This window comes from Tupaia chinensis, unplaced genomic scaffold (assembly GCF_000334495.1).
Source record: "Tupaia chinensis unplaced genomic scaffold, TupChi_1.0 Scaffold000402_1, whole genome shotgun sequence".
Taxonomy (NCBI): Eukaryota; Metazoa; Chordata; class Mammalia; order Scandentia; family Tupaiidae; genus Tupaia; species Tupaia belangeri.
The window spans coordinates 5,819,468-5,841,661 of record NW_006159904.1 but is presented as its reverse complement, the minus strand read 5'-3'; the positions used below and the strand labels follow the sequence as shown (position 1 = coordinate 5,841,661).

General features: G+C 44.5%; 1 long non-coding RNA gene across 1 annotated transcript in view; it reads right to left on the bottom strand.

Moving 5' to 3' along the window:
- Nucleotides 1–3,982: 3,982 nt before the first annotated feature.
- LOC114008828 (uncharacterized) overlaps nucleotides 3,983–22,194 on the bottom strand; it is a 29,000-nt gene continuing 10,788 nt past the window's right edge. Inside the window, exons 2-4 of the long non-coding RNA XR_003550332.1 lie at nucleotides 11,583–11,884; nucleotides 4,601–4,701; nucleotides 3,983–4,057 (exon numbers count right to left, since the gene is read on the bottom strand). This is a non-coding gene — a long non-coding RNA (uncharacterized LOC114008828). The remainder of the gene's footprint in view (nucleotides 4,058–4,600; nucleotides 4,702–11,582; nucleotides 11,885–22,194) is intronic.

Here is a 22,194-nt window from a genome sequence, read left to right as displayed (position 1 = left end):
TCTGCAGAGCACTTCTCAGATGCTATCTCCACGTGGAGTTACAGTGGGAATCCTTGGCCCCCCGACAGGTGCAATAATCCAGGTTCACTGCACTCGTCACATTTAATAGAGTTCTCTGTGATGGCTGGAAGCCTCTGCACACACAGCTCCTGCATCCATCACGATTTCACTGCTTCCCAGTCCTGAAAGTCACCCCCTCCAGGGCAGCGGTGGGATGTGGGAACCAAATGCTCTCTCCATTCAGAGGAAACTTGCCAGAGAGAACATTCCAGATAGAAGGCTGAGGTGAGGGCTGTGCAGTGGCCAGGAGAGGCCAGGAAGCTCTCCCAGGCATCTCACTGAGGTCTGAGGGCATGGCTGGCTGCGACTGCTCTGCCCTTCTGGCTGACTGATGGACACACTGACTGACCCTCCTCTGGAGCCTTGGACTCCCCCCATACCTCCACCTCTTAGAAAACTCCACAGGTGGATAGAGATAGCTGCAGGTCACCCTAAGAGGATATGTGACGACTGTTCTTAAAACTGAGCTTTTTGTCCTAACTACGTAAGTATGTAACTTGAGAGAAAATGTAGAAAAGTATACAGAAGAAAATCTGAAGGTCCAGCAAAAGGACAATGCCGTGCTGTATATGCATCCAGTGTACTCTTTCATCAAGCCAGGAGTCAGGCCAAGGAAGCCATTTTCTTCCCAGGCTAAACTAAAAGGAGTATTCATTGTAAAAGTGCTTAAACATTAATAAAAGTAGAGAGAGCAATGGAGGAAACACTGAGATACCTGCCATGCAGGTTTTTGTTTGCTGCTTTTTAAAAACTGTTCAAAGCTTTTTTAACATTTTAGTTGGAAATAATCCCAGTGTGCATCTCCTAAGATGTGTTGGAATGTGGGACATATGAGATGATTAGGGCATGAGGGTGGAGCCCTCATGAATGGATTACAGGCACACCTTGGAGACATTGTGAGTTCAGTTCCAGGCCACTGCAATAAAGCAAAGGTTTCAATAAATCAAGTCACATGTATTTCTGGCCTTTCGGTGCATATAAACGCTGTGTTTACACTGTACTGTAGACTATTTAAACTGTATAATAGCATTATATCTAAAAACAAAACAATGTGCATGCCCTCTAGTTGGATCTTTTGTCCAGCCACTAAAACTTTCTTCATATCAGCAGCAAAGACATTTTGCTTTCTTATCATTTGTGTCTTCACTGGAGCAGTACTTTTAATTTCTTTTGAGAACTTTTCCTTTGCATTCACACCATGAGGCCTCCAGCTCCCAAATATGACCAGTGTTTTCTCTCTTTCTTGGCTAACAGGAACAAAATGCCTAGCTTTTGACACATCTTCCTCACTAAACTTAATCATAATCATTAGTAGCTTCTGATTTAACATGAGAGACTTATGACTCCTTTCACTTAAATACTTAGAAGTGTTGTGGGGTTACTGGTTGGTCTAATTTCAGGAATAGGGGGATCTAGGTGAGGGAGAGAGACAGGAGAGTGACTGCCCAGCAGAGCAGTTACATACACCAGATATAGTGATTCAATTTGCCATCTTCCATTTGTGTGGGTGCAGTTCATAACACCCAGAACAATTCGATAGTACCAGCAAAGATCACTGATTCCAGGCCCAGCCTGGTGGCACAATTGGTAGCAAATTGAACTGTAGAGCTGGAAGCCATGTGGTTGCCTGTGGTTTGAATCCCCAGGTCAGCTAATAAGCATACTAGGCATGCGCACACATGCCCAAGATCTTAAAGGGCTGGAGGGCTGGGGAAAGAGGGTTACAATATAATGAGACCTTGTCAAAAATACTCTCCCTCTCGTTGGCATACACTCTGCATTACAAATAAACAAAACTTTAAAAGATCACAGATCACCATAACAGAATAATGATGAAAAAGATTGGAATATTGTGAGACTTCCCAAAACATGGCACAGAGACACAAAGTGAGCACACATGATTGGAAAAATAGCACTTACAGACTTGCCAATGCCGGCTTGCCACAAAACCTTGCTTTGTAAAAAATGTAGTGTCTTTAAAGCACAATAAAGCTAAGTTCAGTGACATGAGGTATGCCTGTAAAGCCTGTAATGCCCATCCTGCCATCTTGAATGGATTAATGAATTAATGAGGCTCTTCCCACACAAATGGATTAATGTTGCTCTCAGGAGAGTGGTTTCATGATCATGATTGTGGCTGGGGTTCAGAATGAACATCGCCCATGAGGAAGAGATGGCCATCACCTGTGCAGTCATTTGGCCTCAAATGCAGCACCTTAAGCACAAGGAGACATCTGTTAACCACAGGCGAGAAATGTTCTATTGGGTGGCTTGGAAAGTCGTGACACATTTTTGCACAGAAAAACAGACAAACACATCATGACTTTCCCAATGACCTAATTATTTAAAAATGTCAACATCACAGGAAACAAATTAAACAAAACATTGAAAATGTTCTAGATTCAAGGAGGTGGAGAAGATACAACAGCAAAATGCAATACCTGGCTCTACATTGGATCCATTGCCTTTATTAGGTCATTAACATTGGAATATTGATGGCAGATTAAAATGTATCAATGTAAATTTAAGAACCTGCAACTATATTAAGGTTTAATGTGTCTTAGCCCATTTTCTGCTTGCTATAGCAGAAAACCACAGACTGGGTAATTTATGAAGAATTTACTTATTTGTTTAGCTTACAGTTTATAGCTGGGGAGTCCAAGGTTGACAGGCTGGCATCTGGCGAGGCCTTCTTGCCATGTTCTCACATGGTGAGAGGGTGAGAGAGTCAGAGACGGCTTGCTTTTACAGCAAAGCCACCTCCATGTGTGGTTTTGTTTTCTTTCTTTTTTCTATTCCTGAAGTTTATTAAATGGACAAATTGGGGATTAATCATAGAAGAGCATAGGAGGGGCCAGCAGGTGGCATGGTGGTTAAGGTGCTGAACTCCCATGTGGTCAACCACAGTTCAAGGCCCAGACCTGGTGGCTTTAAAATCATGTTGGGGGTGTGTGCATGTGTGCCCAAAATCCCAGAAGTCTCTCTTTCTGTCTCTCTCTGTTTTTCTGGTGAGTGCATGTGCCCTACAGCAAAAACCTCTCCAAAAAAAAAAAAAAAAAAAAGAAAAGAAAGAGAGAACACACTGGCCATATTTGGGAGCCGGAGGCCTCATTCATTCATCTACCTAGTCATCCCATGGAACTTAAGTGAGCTCCTACTATGTGCAGTAATGAAAGAGACATCAGAATGTCAGCAGAGGTGGGAAGCGGTGATAGTACACGGCATCAACAGGTTATCTTAAGGTACCCTGACACCCATCTACCAGCCCCTTGTTCTACTGACTGCTCCACCTTAGTCCGCTTCTACTGGCTGACTGCTAGTTCTCAATATTATTGCTCTAAGGGTAGTTGCTTAGGGTTCCCCACAACATTACCTTTATTCACATTCCATCTGTATGACAGCTAGACCACACATCTCACCATGAGGTAAATGCTTCCATCCCACAGAATCCCAAGGCTTGGGATCCGCTTTTGGGATATCCCAAATGTATGATGTGGTCGGGCCCCTCTGGACACAAAGGAGCCCAGCAGGTGATGGTGGGAGAAGGTCAAATCTGACAAGGAGATAGGATGGGATGGGGTGAGGGAAAGCTACTCCAAATTCAAGTCCAAATTTCTCAGCTACTTGCCATGTTGCCCAGCTCCACTGCCATTATACATTGGTTGTATCAGTGACTCCATTCACACATATTGTTCAAATGCATATTAATGTGAAAATGCATACTGTGTACTATAAAACAAGTAAGGCATAGAAGGCAGCAGCCAGAGAGCAGCCATTGTCCTTCCCAGCTCTGCCCTGGGGCCTCACTGAGCCTAGCATAGACTATCCACACAGTTCACTCAGGCATTAGCTTATCATGTGATTGCATATCCCCAAACCCTTCAGAACTAGGGCATTTCTCAGAGCTGTGACTCACCATGGCTGGCAATTTTAGAAATGCACCGATGACAAGCCTTCTCCAGACCACCTGGCATTATTCTTCCTTGTTGACAAAGTTCTGGGGATCAAAAGTAATTCATTAGAAAGACTGATAGAAGAATTTACTCAACACCAATAATTATCAATACCTCTGTGCATGTCACTTGCAGCCTGTAGGGTTGCATCGGTCTGTTTGGGAGCCTGGGTGCTAACATCAAAGCTGGTCTGCCTGCAACTATGGCCTAATTATCAGGGATGAGAGAAGCACGGTCAGAGGTGAAGAGACTCACCCGTGATACTCAGCTGGGAAGACACAAGGCCTAGAGAGCAAGATAGTAATAGCCAGTGCTTACTGAGAGATTGCTGTGTGCTGGGTGTCAGGTTAGCTCTCTAACTTCTGTCCTAGATTTATTCCATTAAGTTAAACAAAGTAAACACTTAATCAGAACTTAACATCTGTCCTAGAATTGTTCCACTAAGTGAAGCAAAGTAAACATTTAATCAGATCTTAACAGTTAGCTCTTTATACACATCATCTCATATTTCGTCTGCAACAATCCTATCTGAGATGTATTATTAACTCTGTTTTACAGATGAGCCTTGGCAACTCAGAGATATTTACCTCAAAGCCAGAGATGGCAACTGGTAGAGGTCCAGTTTGATCCTGGTATCCGTACAGAGCTGGAATTCTCACTTCCTGGCACTGCTCCACCCTCTGAAGGCCTGAGGTGGAAGGGCAATCATGGGTTTGATGGCAGCAGCTGACAAAGACCCAGAAGGCCTGGATAGACACCCTGGCCTCACCATGGGTTTTCTAGGGCTTGCTATGGTCTAAGCTGACTGACACTGTGAGAAAGGGCTTCCCTTTCCAGGAAGAAATAGCCACAAAATCTAAATCCACAACAAAAATCCAACCTAGGACAACCCAAGATGGCAAATTTTCGTGTCTGGTGAAATGAGGTGGCACTGGAAGCATTAGGCAGGGTGGGGTATCTCTCAGTCCCTTAGCCCCTGAGACCTGGATATGAGTTATTGCACTATTAAATTTCATTGCTTGGGAGGGAGTCTCCATGCAGGCCAGCTGACCCAGACAGGATCTGGGAAAACATCCTTACTTCACACACAGTCTCTCCAAGAACCTGTGCCAAATAGGAAAGGCTCTATCTGAAAGCACACCTATAAAAAGCCATCTTCTTACTGCAAGGTTTGCAAACCAGGGGACAGTGGCATCTCAGCAGCATTGCCTACAGGCTTTGCTGAGTGAAGGAGGCCTCAGTGCAGGGAGCAGGCAGTGACGGGGTCCTGGAACCCTTTGTGCCCTGCTTGGTGCTGAGGGTCCTATCAGACACTCAGGGGGCTGGCTGATGCAGACAGGATCTGGGAAAACAGATCTGGGTGAACAAGGCCTCAGTGCAGGGGAAAAGGCAGTGCCGGGGAGGATTTGTGGTGCAGGGACAGAGGTAAGAAAGATGACAGAAAAAGGAGATTGCTGGCCATCAGTATGGTCCTGCTGGCAGAAGGCCACCCCCACAATTCCTCTGACAGCTTCTCTCTCCAGCTGATCCTCTGCTAACTTGTGGACAGGGTGATTTAGCCAGAGCTTTAGGCTCCCAGGATTAGGATGGGATATAGGGTTCTATTTCCCAGCACTTTGCTTCTAAGACATGCCATGCTCAAAGCTTGGCGTTGATATCTGCAGGGTCTCCTCTATTGTGGGAGGCAGTGAGATGGCAGATGGGCCCAACCCAAAGCAGAGTGTATCCCAGCACCTGCTAAGGTCTTCTACATGTTACCTCGTTCAAACCCTCCAGCTTGCAGGGGACAGACATGCCCTATTTTACAGAGAACAGTAAGATTCAGATCAATTTGTTTGCTCAAAGTCACTCGGCTAGTTAGTGGTAGAACTGGGATTTGAAACGAGGCCTCACGACTTTCCCTGAAACCTGGTCTCTGTGACTTCAAAACACAGTCTCTTCACCTCACCCCACAGTGAGAGAACAAAGGGGAAGCAATCCAGAAAAGAAAGGCTTCCCAAAGTGAGTCAGGAACGACACAAGGAGAACACGGCGCCTTCTGATCAGCCCTGGGGTGCTTGATCTGAGTTAACCAGACAAGGACAATTCTTTCACCTCACAGGTGAGAAAGCTGAGGGCTGGACAGTCAAGAACTCGCCCAGGATTGCACAGCTAGATAGGAGCTCAGGCGTCTACTGCCAGACTCAGTAGCCTGCTCTTTCTCATCCAGAACCGACCCTGGTAGTTTTGACTATGGTGAGGTGATAGGACACAGCCCCAAGCAGAGCACGAAGGGTTCCAGGACCCTGTCGCTGCCTGTTCCCCTGCACTGAAGCCTCCTTGGCCCAGCATGGCCTGCAGGCAATGCCACCAAGATGCCACTGTCTTCTGGTTTTCAAATCTCCGCAGTAAGAGGTGCTTTTTAAAAGCATACTTTCAGGGGCCAGCAGGTGGCATGGTGGTTAAAGGTGCTGGACTCCCACATGGCCACCTGTGGTTCAAGTCCTGGACCTGGTGGCCTGCTTTCTCTCTATTTCTCTCTCTCTTCCTCTGTCCTTCTCTGGTCAAATTAAAATAAATAAATAAAGTTAAATCAAATAATTTCTTTCTTTTTTTTTTTTTTTTGGAGAGGTTTTTGCTATAGGGCGTGTGCGTTCACAAGAAAGACAGAGAGAGGAGAAATAAGATTTACAGGAGACTAAAGTATGTGTCTCTTACTCCAGCTAGTGGTCTAAGGTACACATGTTTGTGCTGTTACATCGTAAGACAGACAGATACAGGCGGTTTCCCCAAACCAGCTGTGGATCTAAGACTGGAGTGCCTTGGGTTGTAGGTGTGATAGAAACAATTCAATGTGTTTCAAAGGAAATTTACGAATTGGAGGCAACTCCACCAGTAGCTCCAGTTTGCTCGTATTTCTCCTCCCTCTGTCATTTCTCTTCTATGAGGTAGGAGGAACATACTGTGCGTGGCCTATGGCTAGATGTGAAGTCCATACCCACCCCTGAGGAAAGTCCACAGCTTCATTCCTTCTCTGGTCAAATTAAAATAAATAAATAAATTTAAATCAAATAATTTCTTTCTTTTTTTTTTTTTTTGGAGAGGTTTTTGCTATAGGGCGTGTGCGTTCACAAGAAAGACAGAGAGAGGAGAAATAAGATTTACAGGAGACTAAAGTATGTGTCTCTTACTCCAGCTAGTGGTCTAAGGTACACATGTTTGTGCTGTTACATCGTAAGACAGACAGATACAGGCGGTTTCCCCAAACCAGCTGTGGATCTAAGACTGGAGTGCCTTGGGTTGTAGGTGTGATAGAAACAATTCAATGTGTTTCAAAGGAAATTTACGAATTGGAGGCAACTCCACCAGTAGCTCCAGTTTGCTCGTATTTCTCCTCCCTCTGTCATTTCTCTTCTATGAGGTAGGAGGAACATACTGTGCGTGGCCTATGGCTAGATGTGAAGTCCATACCCACCCCTGAGGAAAGTCCACAGCTTCATGAGGGTCAGCAGGTGGCATGGTGGTTAAGGCACTGGATTCCCACATGGCTGACCATGATTCAAATCCTGGACCCAGTACCTTGAAAATCATGCCAGGCGTGTGTGCATGCATGCCCAAGACCCTGAGAGAAGAATGGAGGAGAAGGGATTGCGGTGTGGTCATCCCCCCTGGGGGGTGATTTCTCGCTTTCTATCTCTCTTTTCCCGTTTTCTTCCCCCCTGCCTCTCTCTGTCTTTCTTGTGAACGCACACGCCCTATAGCAAAAACCTCTCAAAAAAAAAAAAGAAAGAAAGAAATGATTTGATTTAACTTTATTTATTTATTTTAATTTGACCAGAGAAGGACAGAGGAAGAGAGAGAGAAATAGAGAGAAAGCAGGCCACCAGGTCCAGGACTTGAACCACAGGTGGCCATGTGGGAGTCCAGCACCCTTAACCACCATGCCACCTGCTGGCCCCTGAAAGTATATATGTAGGTATGCACACATGTATGCATGCATGTACACACATTTCAGATGATTGTAATCATCAGGCACATTAAATGAACACTTCATCTTTTTTCCTTTTCCTTTTTTATAATTTTTTTAAAAATTTTCCAGAGGGGGGACCAGCAGTTAGCGTAATGGCTATGTCGCTGGACTCCCACGTAGTCGACCGCGGTTCGAGTCCCGGACCCGGTGGCTTAAACTCACGCCGGGCGCGTGAGCGTGCGTGCCCAAGATCCCGAGAGGAGAATGGAGGAGAAGGGATTGCGGCGTGGCCATCCCCCCTGGGGGGTGATTTCCTGCTTTCTATCTCTCTGTCGCTCTCTGTCTGTCTGGCGAGCGCACGCGCCCTATAGCAAAAAAAAACCTCTCCAAAAAAAAAAAAAAAAAAAAAATTTTCCAGAGGGCACATGAGCTCACCGGAGAGACACAGAAAGAGAGAGCGAGCAAAAATGAGGAAGCACCCCCATGGGGCATGGTTGCACCACAACCCCTTCTCCTCCATTTCTCCTTTCAGGATTTTGGGCATTCACACACACCTGTCTGGTGTGTTTTTTAAGCTACCAGGCCCAGGACGCAAACCTCACAGTCGGCCACGTGGGAACTGGCCACCTTAACCACCACAACACTGACTGACCAACGCTTCACCCTTTGACATAAGTATCGTTTCTGTTACTGGTGGTCTGTCTGCGTAGTGATCACTGTCAAGCTGTGCCATATTCCAGAGTGGGGCATGTCACACTAAACTTAACCATACCTCATCGTTGGGTATTTTCTTACTGGTTTTTTTTTTTTGCTATTATGACTAATCCTAAGAGACATAACTTTCTGTAAGAATGTTTTTTCCTATAAATTATGTAGTTCCCTTAGAATAAATAATTAGATGTGGTACTATTGAATTAATAAGCATGTGCAATTTTTTGGTTTGAGATAAAATTGATTTTCAAGGGAGTGTATCTATTTGCAGTGCCACGAGCAATGTGAGACTATTTCACCAACCCCTGGCCAGCACTGGATGTTAGAAAAACTAGCACTTTTTAAAGTTTCTTTCACAGACAAAAATGGAAATTATTGTTTTTATTTACATTTTTATTACCAGTGATATTGTGCATTCTTTCTATGCTTGTTTCTCAGTTGTTTGTTCCCTTTTGTAAATTAGTGCCCATGGGGACCAGCAGACGGCATAATGGTTACATTGTCGGACTCCCACATAATCTACTGTGGTTTGAGTCCTGGGCCTGGCAGCTTAAAACTCAGATAGGTACCTGTGTGTGCGTGCCCCAAATCCTGAGGGGATGACGGAAGAGAAGAGATTGCAGTGTGGTCATCCCCCCCAGGAAGTGATTTCTCACTTTCTGTCTCTTGGTCTCTCTCTATGTCTCTGGAGGGCACAGGAGTCCTATAGAAAAAAAAACTCTCTCTGAGAAAATTAGTGTCTATGATATGAATCTATTTCAATTCCAAGCAAGCCCACAAAATCTGCGATTTGAGAACACAGCAGTGAATCTGCTTTTTTATTCACAGAACTCACCATGTGAATTCACAGATTCAAGTATGCTACAGAAGACCTGTTCGCTATTGTGGTGAGAACTTGAAAAACTCATCAATTGCACACTCTCCCTCGCCCTTTCAAATGACAGCTCTTCCAAGACAGAGGCCGGGTCCCTGAAAGGCAGGAGACACTCGGGAGAGTGGCTCCATGCTAAGGACGGCAGTAAAGACACAGATTTTAGCCATATCTAAGCCTTCTAAGTACTAAGAAAATAGGAGTTTTTCATATGGGGCAGATGATTTTCTTATTTAGCAGAAATCTTGTTTTATGTTAAACTGCTTTATTACATCTTAAATAACAGTACTGCTCACTATAGTATCTATCTTACACCCCGCTTCCTTGTAGTACGCTGACTTCACATCGCATAGCAAAGGTGGAGCGGTAAAGGGTGCAGAGAGCTCTGCCTTTCACAGTTGTGCCCACGGCGGAGCTATCCGCTTATCGCTTCTACTCCGAGCACGCAGAGGGGAAGCAGTACAAGCAGCTCTACATGCTCGGGTCATGGGATAAGTTCCTGTCTTCTTTCTTCTTTTAAAACAAAAAGCAATCTTGTTGTAAATAATTCACGTTGGATTCTGAGATGGGGAGAGGAAGGGAGAAGAAGTGGAGAGCCTGCCCTTGCCCTCTATCAGGTCCTCACGGCCTGTCTCCCATAGAGCCAGCCTTTTGCATCTGAGGCAGATCATTTTCAGCAGAAATCTTAACAGGCAGAGATTAGGAGAGCAGGCTGGGTGTGAACAAGCAGTGACTTAGAAGTCTGTCCTCACGCGTGGCTGAGGTTGGACTGTGTGTCTCTCACTTGGTTCCGCACCCGGTAGGGTCCCTCACATCCCCCATTGCTTTCTCTCTAGAAGCTGAGCAATTATAAAGCCCATGAAGGGATTAGTCAGTAATAATTGCCAAGTTGACATCTCAACAGATTTCTAATTTTTTCAGTTGGTATATCTCGCCAGTCACCCCAGGAGACACGTGTCACTGTCTGGAGACATTTTTCACAGTCACGACTAGGGCAGGGAGACTGGAGATGCCGCATCCTACAGGGCAGAGAGCAGGCCCCCGTGTCAGACTCACATGGTCCCAAATGTCGAGAGTCCTGAGTCTGAGAAACGCTTCCTAGCTACCGAGCATTCCAGGTGTTGGTGTTCATATTTATAAAATACTACTTTATTTCGAACTTCTGATTTTTGTCATAAATCAAGCGAGCCTGTAAACGTGTCTACATTTCTGACCTCTAGCACTGGGTCGGTACTCCGCGTTACTGCTTTTCCACCCAAAGCTTTACTCCAAAGCAAGAACATCTATTCTCCTTGGAGAATAGCTGTCACTGCGGTGATGTGGCTTTGCTAAATTAAACTGTTTATTCCTCAGGGGAGGGGCGCCCCAGCTCCTCGTGTGGTTTTGACTAACATGGCAAGCTAAGCATTAAGCATCCCCACACCTGTTCCTGCGAGGACAGGTGTTAACTGTCCTGCCCTGTGGAAGGGTTCCACAAGTGTTTGGGTGCTCAGGACTCAATCCATCTTATCAGCTGCTCTCTTTGGACCCTGTGCTGTCTTCTCTCCTAACCAAGCCCTCCCCCAGGAATTCAGTGGAGGCTACTGCATACCTACTGTGTTCCACAGATTCTCCCACCTCCCTAGATCGCCTGCATTGTTCAATTCCTATGAAACGAAAAGCTTCCTGTGAGCTTTTCCGTCTTTTTCAAGTGACCGAGACAAGGCCACCTGCTCAGAGACCCAAGAAGAACATGGAGATAATTTCCGCGATCTCCACTGCCTCCCTGTAGCTAGCAGGTTTAGTTTGTGTTTGGTGTAACTCCCTTTTACCCTGGAGTTCATTATGATGACTGTCTGTGCTGAGAAAACCCATTTTCCTTACACTCACTGAAGATTAAAGTTTTCTTTGCCTCTACACAGTTAAGAAAAGCACTTCTACAATTGCCATTTTCTTTCCAGGAAGCAAAATTGGCATCTTCCCAAGAATGATTCCAGGAAACCCGCTGCTAGGAGTGTCTCTCCAACTTCTAAGGCGGCAGGAGGCAGTCCCGACTCACCCTTAGAGCTGAGGAACCAGGCAACACTCGCCAGGATGGGGCCGCGGTGGTCTAGGGCTCAACCACGCAGTTCCTCTTCACTTGCGGGGGGCTCCTCCTCTGTGTCGCACGCCCTCTTTTTCCGCGTCTCGCTTTGGATTTCTCTCCTGCAGCATGACAGCAACCCGTGGCTTTTCTTCCAAGGGGCGGATTATCTGCATTTCCCACTCCCACGTGTGGGCAGCGCACCCTCCACTGCCACCTCGCATACTCCTGGAGTACTTCCCAGGCCCGCAAGGGGGCAGCAGAGCAATCCCGGGAACCTGTTGGAAAACTGGCTGAATCCCTGAATTAGAATTTCTTTCTAAAATAATATTTATTTTATTTACTATTTTTATTAATTTGGTTTAGAATTTATGGTGGGTACATTTCACTTTAGACTGTGAGCAAGCCTCTTGTCCCTTTTTGCTCTCCCCGCGTGCTGGTGGCACAGTAGGAAGAGCAGACTGAAGAGGGACCCCTTGTAAACAGGGGGAAAGTACTTGCAGTGGGGCTTAGGACACCAGAAGGGCCTGTGTCCTTAGGACTGCCACAAAGAAAAGAGATTCGGTGGATTCCAGGTCACTCTAGACGCCAGATCTGACACGAAGAGTGAAGTTACAAGGAAGCCCCACTGTCCGGAGAGTGGACTTTTTTTTAACAATTGTCTTCTCAGACCCCAGACAGGCTGCATTGTGAGGATGCCTGCTATATTGCCTGCTATATGCGAGCATCCTGCAGTCGCTGATCTGGACTATTAGTTTAATAGGAAATGCCAGTCCTACGGCCTAGGGGCGGGGCCTGGCAGCAATGGTCCCTTACTCTTTCTGACCTTCATTTTATTGGACAAGGAATCTGAAGGCTAGTCCCAGTTTCAGCTTTTGTTACAGTCTTTTTACCTGCCTCAAACCCCTCTTCTCCCCAGCGGCTGCTGAATGCTGAATGACGAGGTAATGCTGCCCAGGTTCACTCACGCTTGCCACTCCGTCAAGCATCAACAGAGTTAATGTACCCTGGAGAGAGTGCAGAAGACCATCCTCTGATGCAGAGTATAAGAGAGTGGTGTCTCTTTACCTCTGGCTTGGTAGCAAGCCCACCTCAGCCTGAGACGTGGCTGGAGAATCGCCTCCTTCCAATGGTGCTCAGGAGGGAATGAAGGCAAGAATTTAAACAGTTTATTTCCCCTAATTAAATACCCAAGAAAGAGCAGAACTATTAAAATGAATATTGGCAGAGTCCACCATGAGACCTAAGATCTAGTGATTTCAGAGATAAGAGCAATGAAGATGTTCTGCTGAGAAGTTACCCTGGTAGAAAAATGCAATGCCCAGGAGTTTGCAGACCACATCCTCCTGTGTGCCTCTGGTTGCTCAGATTGATCTTCTAGAAATTGGGAAGAAACGAATAACCCATCAGATGACTAGAAATCACTGCAAGGGCACAAGAAATATGCAAAACCAGGAAAATACCTCTCCCCCAAGGGAAAAGAATAACTCCTCTTCATCCACAGACAGTACAGTGGAATTCGTTGGAGAAAAAGAGGAGAGAGAGGAGAGAGAAAGAGAGAGAGAGAGAGAGAAGGAACATGAGAAATCACCCCCTAGAGAGGATGGCCACACCGCAATCTCTTCTCCATTCTCCTCTTGACATTTTGAGCATGCACATACACTTGCCTGGCATGTTTCTCACGGTGTCGGGCAGCAGGACTCAAAGACAGAGTTGGCCATATGGGATCCAGTGCCTTAACCATCATACCACCTGCAGGCAAGTTTTTAAAATGCAGATTTCTGACCTGCTTCCCAAAGATTAGGAATCTGTAGGTCTGGACCTGGGCCTAGGAATGTGCATTTTATTAGATCCTGATATGTCTCCTGTGGGTACTCCATGGACCGCACTTTGAGAAAATGTGAAGTTACATGATATTAAAAGCATCTTCCAACCCGGGTATTCCAAGTTGTTGTTATCCTTGTTTTAATTCAAAAGTCCAGGCCACAAGGATAGGGATAGGGTGAAGCAAGAGAAAAGCCTATTGTGCAAAATGTGAGGGGCTGTTCCTCTTAAGGCTTCATAGCCCTGAGGATGCAGCCTCCTTCAGTCTTGTGCCTAGGCCCCTTTTTGTTTCCCCATAAAGCTGGCCCTGCCACTGTCTCCGCCCTGAATCCCAGAGGGCCCTCTCATACCACATGAGGGAGGGGGCAGTGACCAGAGGAGAGAGGGAAGACCCACTGAAGGAAAGGATGTTTAGGGGGTGCTTGGATCTTCTCTTGAACATTCACCACACCTCACACCGAGCGAGATGAAATGGAGTTGTGAAGGCAGAGCCGCCTTACAAGGGTGAAGTCTTGTAAAGGTGAGGTCTGGGAGCACAGTGACAACAGCCTGGGCTGGAACTGGCCAAAACAGACAGTAGCCCTTTTTAAACCTGTTTCAACCCAGGGGGCCAAGCAGACAGAATTTCAAGTGATGGGCAGTCTTCCCAGACTTCAGTGAGGAAGAGAATCCTGGAGTTCCTGGGTAGCCTTTCCAGATGGCCCCACAGATGCAGCAGAACTTCAGAGTCGGTTTTTCTTCCAACCAGACGACTGTGTATGTAAGTAGAGAAATAGAGGATGTTTCTAAAAAAAATCAAGAGTCTTTGGAAAGTGATTATGAGACTCTTGTGCTATATGATAGTAATAATAATGATATGGCAGACATGTTAGAAAAACCATGGAGGTGGCCAACAGGTGGTGTGGGGGTTAAGGTAACTGCATCTCACATAGCAGACTCTGAGGTTCAAGCCCTGGATCAGGTGACTGAAAAATCACACCAGGCACACGTGCCCAAAATCCTGAGAGAATGGAGAATGGATTGTGGGGTGGCTATTCCATCCCCTCCCCCAGGGTGGTGGTGGTGGTGATTTCTCTTTTCCTCTGTCTCTGTTTCTGTCTCTCTCTATCAAACACTCATGCCTTATCACAGAAACAAAAAAAAAAAAAAAAGAGAGAGAGAGAAAAGAAAAGAAAAATAATGAAGGAGCTGAAAAATGAAACAGATCTAATGGTCACGGTATCCATGATAGGTAACCCAGAGATGAGCAACAGACAGTGAAGTTGCTGCCATTCTTAGAGCTTGGAGGTGGAAAGTCACTGCTGGAAATGCTGCTCACAGCGAGGTAGGTGCTGTGAATGGCCCCATTTCACAGGTGAGTAGCATGAGACACAGAGAGATTAAATAACTACCCAAGGCCACATAGCTACTTAGTGTAAGAGGACTTCAAAAAAGTCCTTGGACAGGGAACCAGCAGTTAGCGTAATGGCTATGTTGCTGGACTCCCATGTAGTCGACCGCGGTTCGCGTCCCGGACCCGGTAGCTTAAAACTCACGCCAGGCGCGTGTGCGTGCGTGCCCAAGATCCCGAGAGGAGAATGGAGAAGAAGGGATTGCGGCGTGATCATCCCTTCTGGGGGGTGATTTCTCACATTCTGTCTCTCTGTGTCTCTGTCTGTCTGACAAGTGCACGTGCCCTATAGCGAAAAAAAAAAAAGCTCCTTGGACAAATGGCGTTAAAGTATGAATTTATTTTGGTGCAAAAAAAATGTAAAATCTATGCAAAGTTTTTTCATAACATGCATGTTTCATGAACTTTTTTGAAGACTCCTTGTATGTAAGGAATTCACACTCAGGCAAGGCAATCCAGCACTGTACTCTGGACTACTATGCTTCTTGCCATATGCATAAAGAGCACATTGGAGGAAATGAAAGTAGAAACAAGTGAAAAATAATTTTTAAAGAATTATTTATTTATTCAATTCCATTTGTTATCATTTTTTTTAAAATTTGACCAGAGAGAGACAGAGAGACAGAGAGAAAGGGAAAGTGAGAAAGCAAGCCACCAGGTCCAGGACTCGAACCATGGTAGGCCATATGGGAATCCAGCACTTCAGTCACCATGCCACCTGCTGGCCCAGAAACAAGTAAAAATTAAACTGAATTAGGAGTATACATTTTATTGTTAGCTGAGGTGATCCTGTTGGTAAAAGCGAGTTCATGGGGCCAGCAGGTGGTGTAGTTGTAAAGGTGTACGCCCCATAACTGCCTGTGGTCCAAGTTTGGACCTGGTGACTTGAAACGCACACCAGGTGTATGTGCATGCGTATCCAGATCCCCAGAGAAGAATGGAAGACGAGGGATTGTGCTGTGGCCATCCCCCACTGGGGGTGATTTCTCACTTCCTGTCTCTGTCTCCCTAGTCAGTGTACATGGCCTAGCGCAAAAATCTCTCTCTCAAAAAACAAAAAGTGAGTTCATTTATTCATTAAATAGATACTGCCTACTCCACATCAGACACTGTAAAAGGATTATTTGGTAACCCAGTGTACTCTATAAGGAATTTTAATATCAAAGAATAATGAGTTAATGAGCATATGCCCGAGCTTAATTACAAAGGATTCTGTGAGTTGATGGGGATATGCCTGACTTCTTATTTTATTTTATTTTTATTTACTTTTTATTATTTATTTATTTATTTTTAAGGTTTTTACCATAAGGTGCATGTGTCTGCTGGAGAGACAGACAATGAGAGGTAAAGTGAGAAATCACTCTCTAAGAGGACAGCCACCCTGCAATCCCTTCTCCTTGATTCTCCTCCTGGGACTCCGGGCATGCAATGTATACATGGCCCAGGGTGAGTGTCAAGCCGGGACTTTAACCACTGTCAGCCATGCAAGAGTCCAGTGCTTTAACCACTATGCTACCAGCTGGCCCCTTGCTGACTTCTTGATAGAAGCCACAGAAATGAAGGAAAGAACCAAAGTTGGCAGAGACTAAGTTGTGCACCCTGCAAGAAGAGAGTCATGGACACTGACTTGCTCATTCAGGAGTGTCAATTCCCACTCTCTTCCCCAAGATTGTACAAAAGGTCGCCTTTGCTTTTATTTTTTCTTCTGTGTTATCCTCAAATGAATTAGTGCTATGTAACCAACCTCTGTTTTAAAAATGTTTTCCTTGGAAGGTCCAGCAGTTAGTGTAATGGCTATATTGCTGGACAACCACGTAGTCGACCACGGTTCGAGTCCCGGACTCAGTGGCTTAATCTCATGCCGTGCGCGTGTGCGTGCGTGCCCAGGATCCCGAGAGGAGAATGGAGGAGGAGGGATTGCGGCGTGGCCATCCCCCCTGGGGGGTGATTTCTCGCTTTCTGTCTCTCTGTCTCTCTCTGTCTGGCAAGCGCACAGGCCCTATAGCAAAAATCTCTCAAAAAAAAAAAAAAAAGTTTTCCTTGGAGAGTTTTCGATTCCGATGTCACTCTTCCTATTGAGTCACCTTTTCTATATTTACCACAGACTAATCCTGACAGCTTCCTAATTTGGAAGAAAGTCATTAGGGTCTTTCATTTCCACTTCTACCTGTATCAAAAGCATTTTCAATAGAAGTTTTCATTTTCTTTTTTGATTTTTCTCAGCATTATAATTTTCCTGAAGATAATTTCAGAAAAAGAGAAATGGGATGTCTGAGTCCCGAACCAGTTTATAGTCCAGAAAAAGAACTAAACAGTCATCAGCCCCTGATTCATGCTGCAACCTGACTGAAATTTGAGAACATTGTGCTAAGTGACACAGCCAGTCACAAAAGGACAAACAGTATGATTTCCGTGTCCATGAGGTACAGAGAGTAGTCTACCTTCACAGAGATGGAAAGTACAATGGTGGATGCCAGGGGCAGGGGGAGGGGAGAAATGAGAAGTTATTGTTAATTGGAATTTCAGTTTTACCAATTGCACAATGTGAATATACTAACAATACTGAACTACACATTTAAAACTGATTAAGATGGTAAATTTTATGTTATGTGTATTTAGCACAATTTTATAAACAAACTCCTGGATCTGGGAGTGGGAAGCAGTGAACCCTGACATTCTAAGGGCCCAGTGGATCTTGAATGTTGTACAAGGTGTTCCAGAAAACCCATGATCTCCTCAGCCCCAGTCCCAGCAGTTCCAGGGACCCTGTGGGAGCATGTATGGGCTCACTCTGTAGACTGACTTCTCACCCGCTGTAAAGTTTCTACCCTAACCGTCCTAGTCATATCTGAAGTGATGCTTGAGAGTGCTCTTAAAGGTGACCAGCAGGTGATGTGGTGGGTAAGGCACTGGACTCCCACATGACAGACTGTAGTTTGGGTCCGAGATCTGGCAGCTTGATTTCTCACTTTCCCTCTCTCTGTTTCTCTCTGGTCCAATTAAAAAAACAATAACAACAAATAAAACTAAGTAATTCTTTGAAAAAAAAAATAAGAGTTGGCTTGAGGAGAGAAATTATGCTCTAATCTGGGCTGCTGAGTCAAGAAAGTCTCAAAGTCCCAGGGGTTATGTGTCAGGGATGGAAGTATACACAGCGCCACCTACTGGGAGTTCTTGTCCTCCCTCCCTGCAGCCTCTTGACACCTGTTGGTCTTTCTGTGAGACCCTACTGTCTGAATAAGAAACAGTTGCCTATACCCAACTTGGCACACAGGTAGCTCCATGGCTTAGGAGGCTGAAAGCTTGTATAGAAGGTCAGAGTTTGTTTCCTAGGCCATCCTGAATACCCTGAGCAAACACAGTTGTGCATGTAATCCTAGCTAACTAGGAGACTGGAGCATGCCTGTAATCCTGGCTGACTGAAGCAGGGGGTGGATCACGGTGTGAGGACCCTGTTGGGAGTGCCTCTCTCTCTCTGTGTGTCTGTCTCTCATGGAAAAAATAAACAAATAAGGAAAACGTGTGAAGGAATGTAGTCCAGTTTTCCCCAAGAAAGGCTTTAGGATCTGATCCCTGTAGCTCCCACACCCTTCTTGTGGGTCACTCTATCTGAGAACTCTTCCCACTAATAACCTAGTAAAGCAGGCAGCTTTCAAAACAGCTCAAGCATCCTTCCAATCTTTCCTATAATCTTCCTCTACAATCTTCTTTTTATGTACCTCCAGTGCACTTTTAGCATGGTGCTTTTCTTTCCTCCCTTTTCTTTTTTCCCCCTAAAGCATGTGTGCACTTTCCAGAGAGAGACAGAGAGGGAGAAAAGGAGAGAGGGATCAAGACAAAACACTTATTATGAGTCATGACCATGCCACAAATCCTTCTCCTCCATCTCTCCCTCCTTCCAGGATGTGCGTGGCCTCAGCATATTTCTCAAGCTGCTGGGTCTGGGACTCAAACCACAGTCACCACGTAGGATCCAGGTGCTTTAACCGCCAGGAGACAAGCATGGGCTTTTAATGCCCCATTTGATTTTAGTTGTTTCTATTTTGTCTTCATTTATGGACTGAGCTCCTCTATCCTAACACCAAGCACAAGCTCCAATGCTTAACACATCATGAAATTAATTAGTGAAAAAGAGAGTAGATATTCTTACTTTGAGCAAGAAGATGTAAAAGTGGTATATTTTAAAAAATATTACATGGGTGTGTCTTCATTCTCTTTAATCTATTTTTAAAAAAATTGTGAGCCTTAAGGAGTTTTTGCATAGCAAAGGACACTGTAATTAGTGTAAATCAACAACCCTCCTCGGAATGGGAGAGAATTTTTGTTAACTGTGCCTCAGATAAGGACTGATAACCAGAATACACAGGGAACTCAAGCAGCTTACCAGGAAGAAAGTGATTAATCCAATTAAAAGATGGGAAAATGAGCTGAATAAACAACTCTCTAAGGGAGGCAAAAAACATCTGAAAAAATGCTCAACACCCCTCATTGTAAGGGAGAGGTAGATCAAAACCACAATGAGATACCACCTAACCCTGGTCAGAATGGTGAAGATTAAAAAACAAAGATAAGTGCTGGAGGGGATGTGGTGAAAGGGGAACACTCTTACACTGTTGGTGGGAATGTAAATTGGTCTAGCCACTGTGGAGAATGATATGGAGGTTCCTCAAAGACCTTCAGATAGAATTACCATATGATCCAGCAATTTCACTCCTGGGTATCTACCCAAAGGATAGAAGAGCACTCAGTCAGAAAAGTGCTTGCACATCTATATTCATTTCAACCTTATTCACGATTTGTAAGACATGGAACCAACCCAAATGTCCACAAACAGATGAACAGATTGAAAAATTGTGGCACATAGGGGAGCACTCAGTTGAAAAAATGTTTGCACAACTGAAGAGCACTCAGATTATTCACAATTGCTAAGACTTGGAACCAACCCGAATGTCCACAAACTGATGAACAGATTGAAAAATTGTGGCACATTGTATGTCTCCACTTAACATATACCAACTGTCCGCACTCTATGGTAGAGACTGAAAGACTGGAGAACATAAAAGTATTAAAAATTGTAATGGACACTAGAGACAAAAAGGATAGAGAGGGTCAGAGGGGAAGAGCATAGGAAATTTGCGGGGGAAAATGGAGAGGTAAGAGATTTGTGGGATACAGATAAGGTCTATTATCTGTTGACGAGGATGTGTATGGTGGTCTCAACTGGGCTGAACTGAGGTGTATATCATGCTGGGTAAAGACTCTTCACAATCTAAATGATGTATAGTGATTTAATTTACGAATAATAACAATAAAAAGTTCAAGGAAAAAAAAAAAGAAAAGAATACAAATAAAACCAGACTAGCATTTTCCCTGTCAGATTCATTTTGATAAAACTTACTGTTTGCAAATAGATGATAAAATGAACAGTCCCATAAAATATTGGTGACACTAACATTATGATATTTTTATAGGTTAGTTTGGCAATATCTATCAAAATGTAAAATGTGTGGGGTCGGCAGGTGGCGTGGAGGTTAAGGGCACTGGACTCCCACATGGCCAACCATGAACCTTGTTACTATCGTGTGTGATTCTGTTATGCATCATAGGTCAATCCAATTTACTTATGCTGTTCCTCTGCAACTCCAAGGAAGGCTGTCTGAGTATGCATTAAAGAGGATAACATGTAAGCCATAAACATTATATAGAACAGGCATCACATGACATAGCCAAGGGTCAGGATGTTTCCCATCCTTCACAAATCTTATCTGCAGAGCCCCTGGCATCTAAGGCATGTGGCAACCGATTTCAGTGAGTAATTAACAAGGCATTCAGATAACTGCTTCATACTGCCAGGCTGCATACCTTCACAAAAAATTCCAGAGGTTGGAGCCATCAGATGGCATGGTGGTTAAGGGCACTGGACTCTCACATGGCCGACTACTGTTGGAGTCCTGAGCCTAGCAGCTTGCTTTCTCACTTTCTCTCTCTCACTCTGTTCCTCTCTGGTCAAATTAAAATAAATAAATAAAGTTAAATAAAATAATTCTTAAAAGAAAAACATTCCAGAAGATTTTCTACTGAGACTTCCCCTCTCCAGAATCATTTCTAGTGGGAAAGGAACAAACCCAGGCCAGGCCCATCCTGAGATGTATACTGAACTTGGGCTGTAAAATACTGCTTTCCTTGACCCAAAATGAAGATTTTCTGCTGAGACTTCCCCCTCCAGAATCATTTCTAGTGGCCTCTATGCTCTAAGTTTCTAGACAGGTCCAAGTGAACAGGATCCAAACATCCAAATATGATTCGGATCAGGATATTCTTCTATTCCCACTGAATCTGATGCACAAAGAGTGAAAATGGACTAGAAGAGAGATTGCAGATCACCTCCTTCTGCATGCCTCTGAATGCTCAGATTGAACTTCAAGAATTAAGAAGAAATGCACCATCCATCAGATGACTAGAAATCACCACAGGGTCACAAGAAATACGGGAAAGCAATAAAATACCTCTCCCCCAAGGGAAAAGAATAATTCCTTTTCATCCTCAGACAGTACAATGAAACTCATGGAAATGTCTGATAAAGAATTTAGAATATTCATAGTGACAAAGCTAACAAAGATGGAAAAGAGAGACAATGAACTGCAGAAGAGGCAAGAGAAAGGAGCTGATGAGTTCCAGGAGGTGAGGACATTCTTGCAAGAACTAAAAGAGGAAATACACACTCTAAAAAGAATCAAATGAAATGAAATCCTGGAAGAAAACTTTCCAAACCTAGAGAGGCATTCAAAGATCCAGGCCCAAGAAATACAAAAGACCCCAAAAAGAATCAACCCAAGATCTTCTCCAAGACACATTATAGTCAGATTAACCAAAACCACAAAGACAAGATACTAAGACTGATTAAACATCAAGTTACCTACAAAGGATATCCCATCAGGCTAACAGCAGACCTCTCATTGGAAACAATGCAAACCAGGAAAGAACAGGGAAATGTATTCAAAGCATTAAAGGAAAAGCAATTTCAACCAAGAATACTATACCTGGCCAGATTACCCTTCATATGGGAAGAAAAGACAAGAACATTCTCAGATAAACAAAACCTGAAAGAACTTACCAACACCAGACCAGATCTCCAAGAAGTTCTCAAAGGAGTGCTATATCAGAAAATTAAATACAGACACACAGAAATAAGAGTTCATAAACTAAGAAAATGGACAACTTAATCATAGGGACAAGTCTGGAGTTGAATATTATATCCCAGAATTCAATCGGGAAGATGGAACCACAGCAGAAGATAGATTAAGTACATGAGACTGAACTGGTGAAATAGCATTTTATGACTTTTGACTAAAACATTGCTGATTTTCTTCTAGG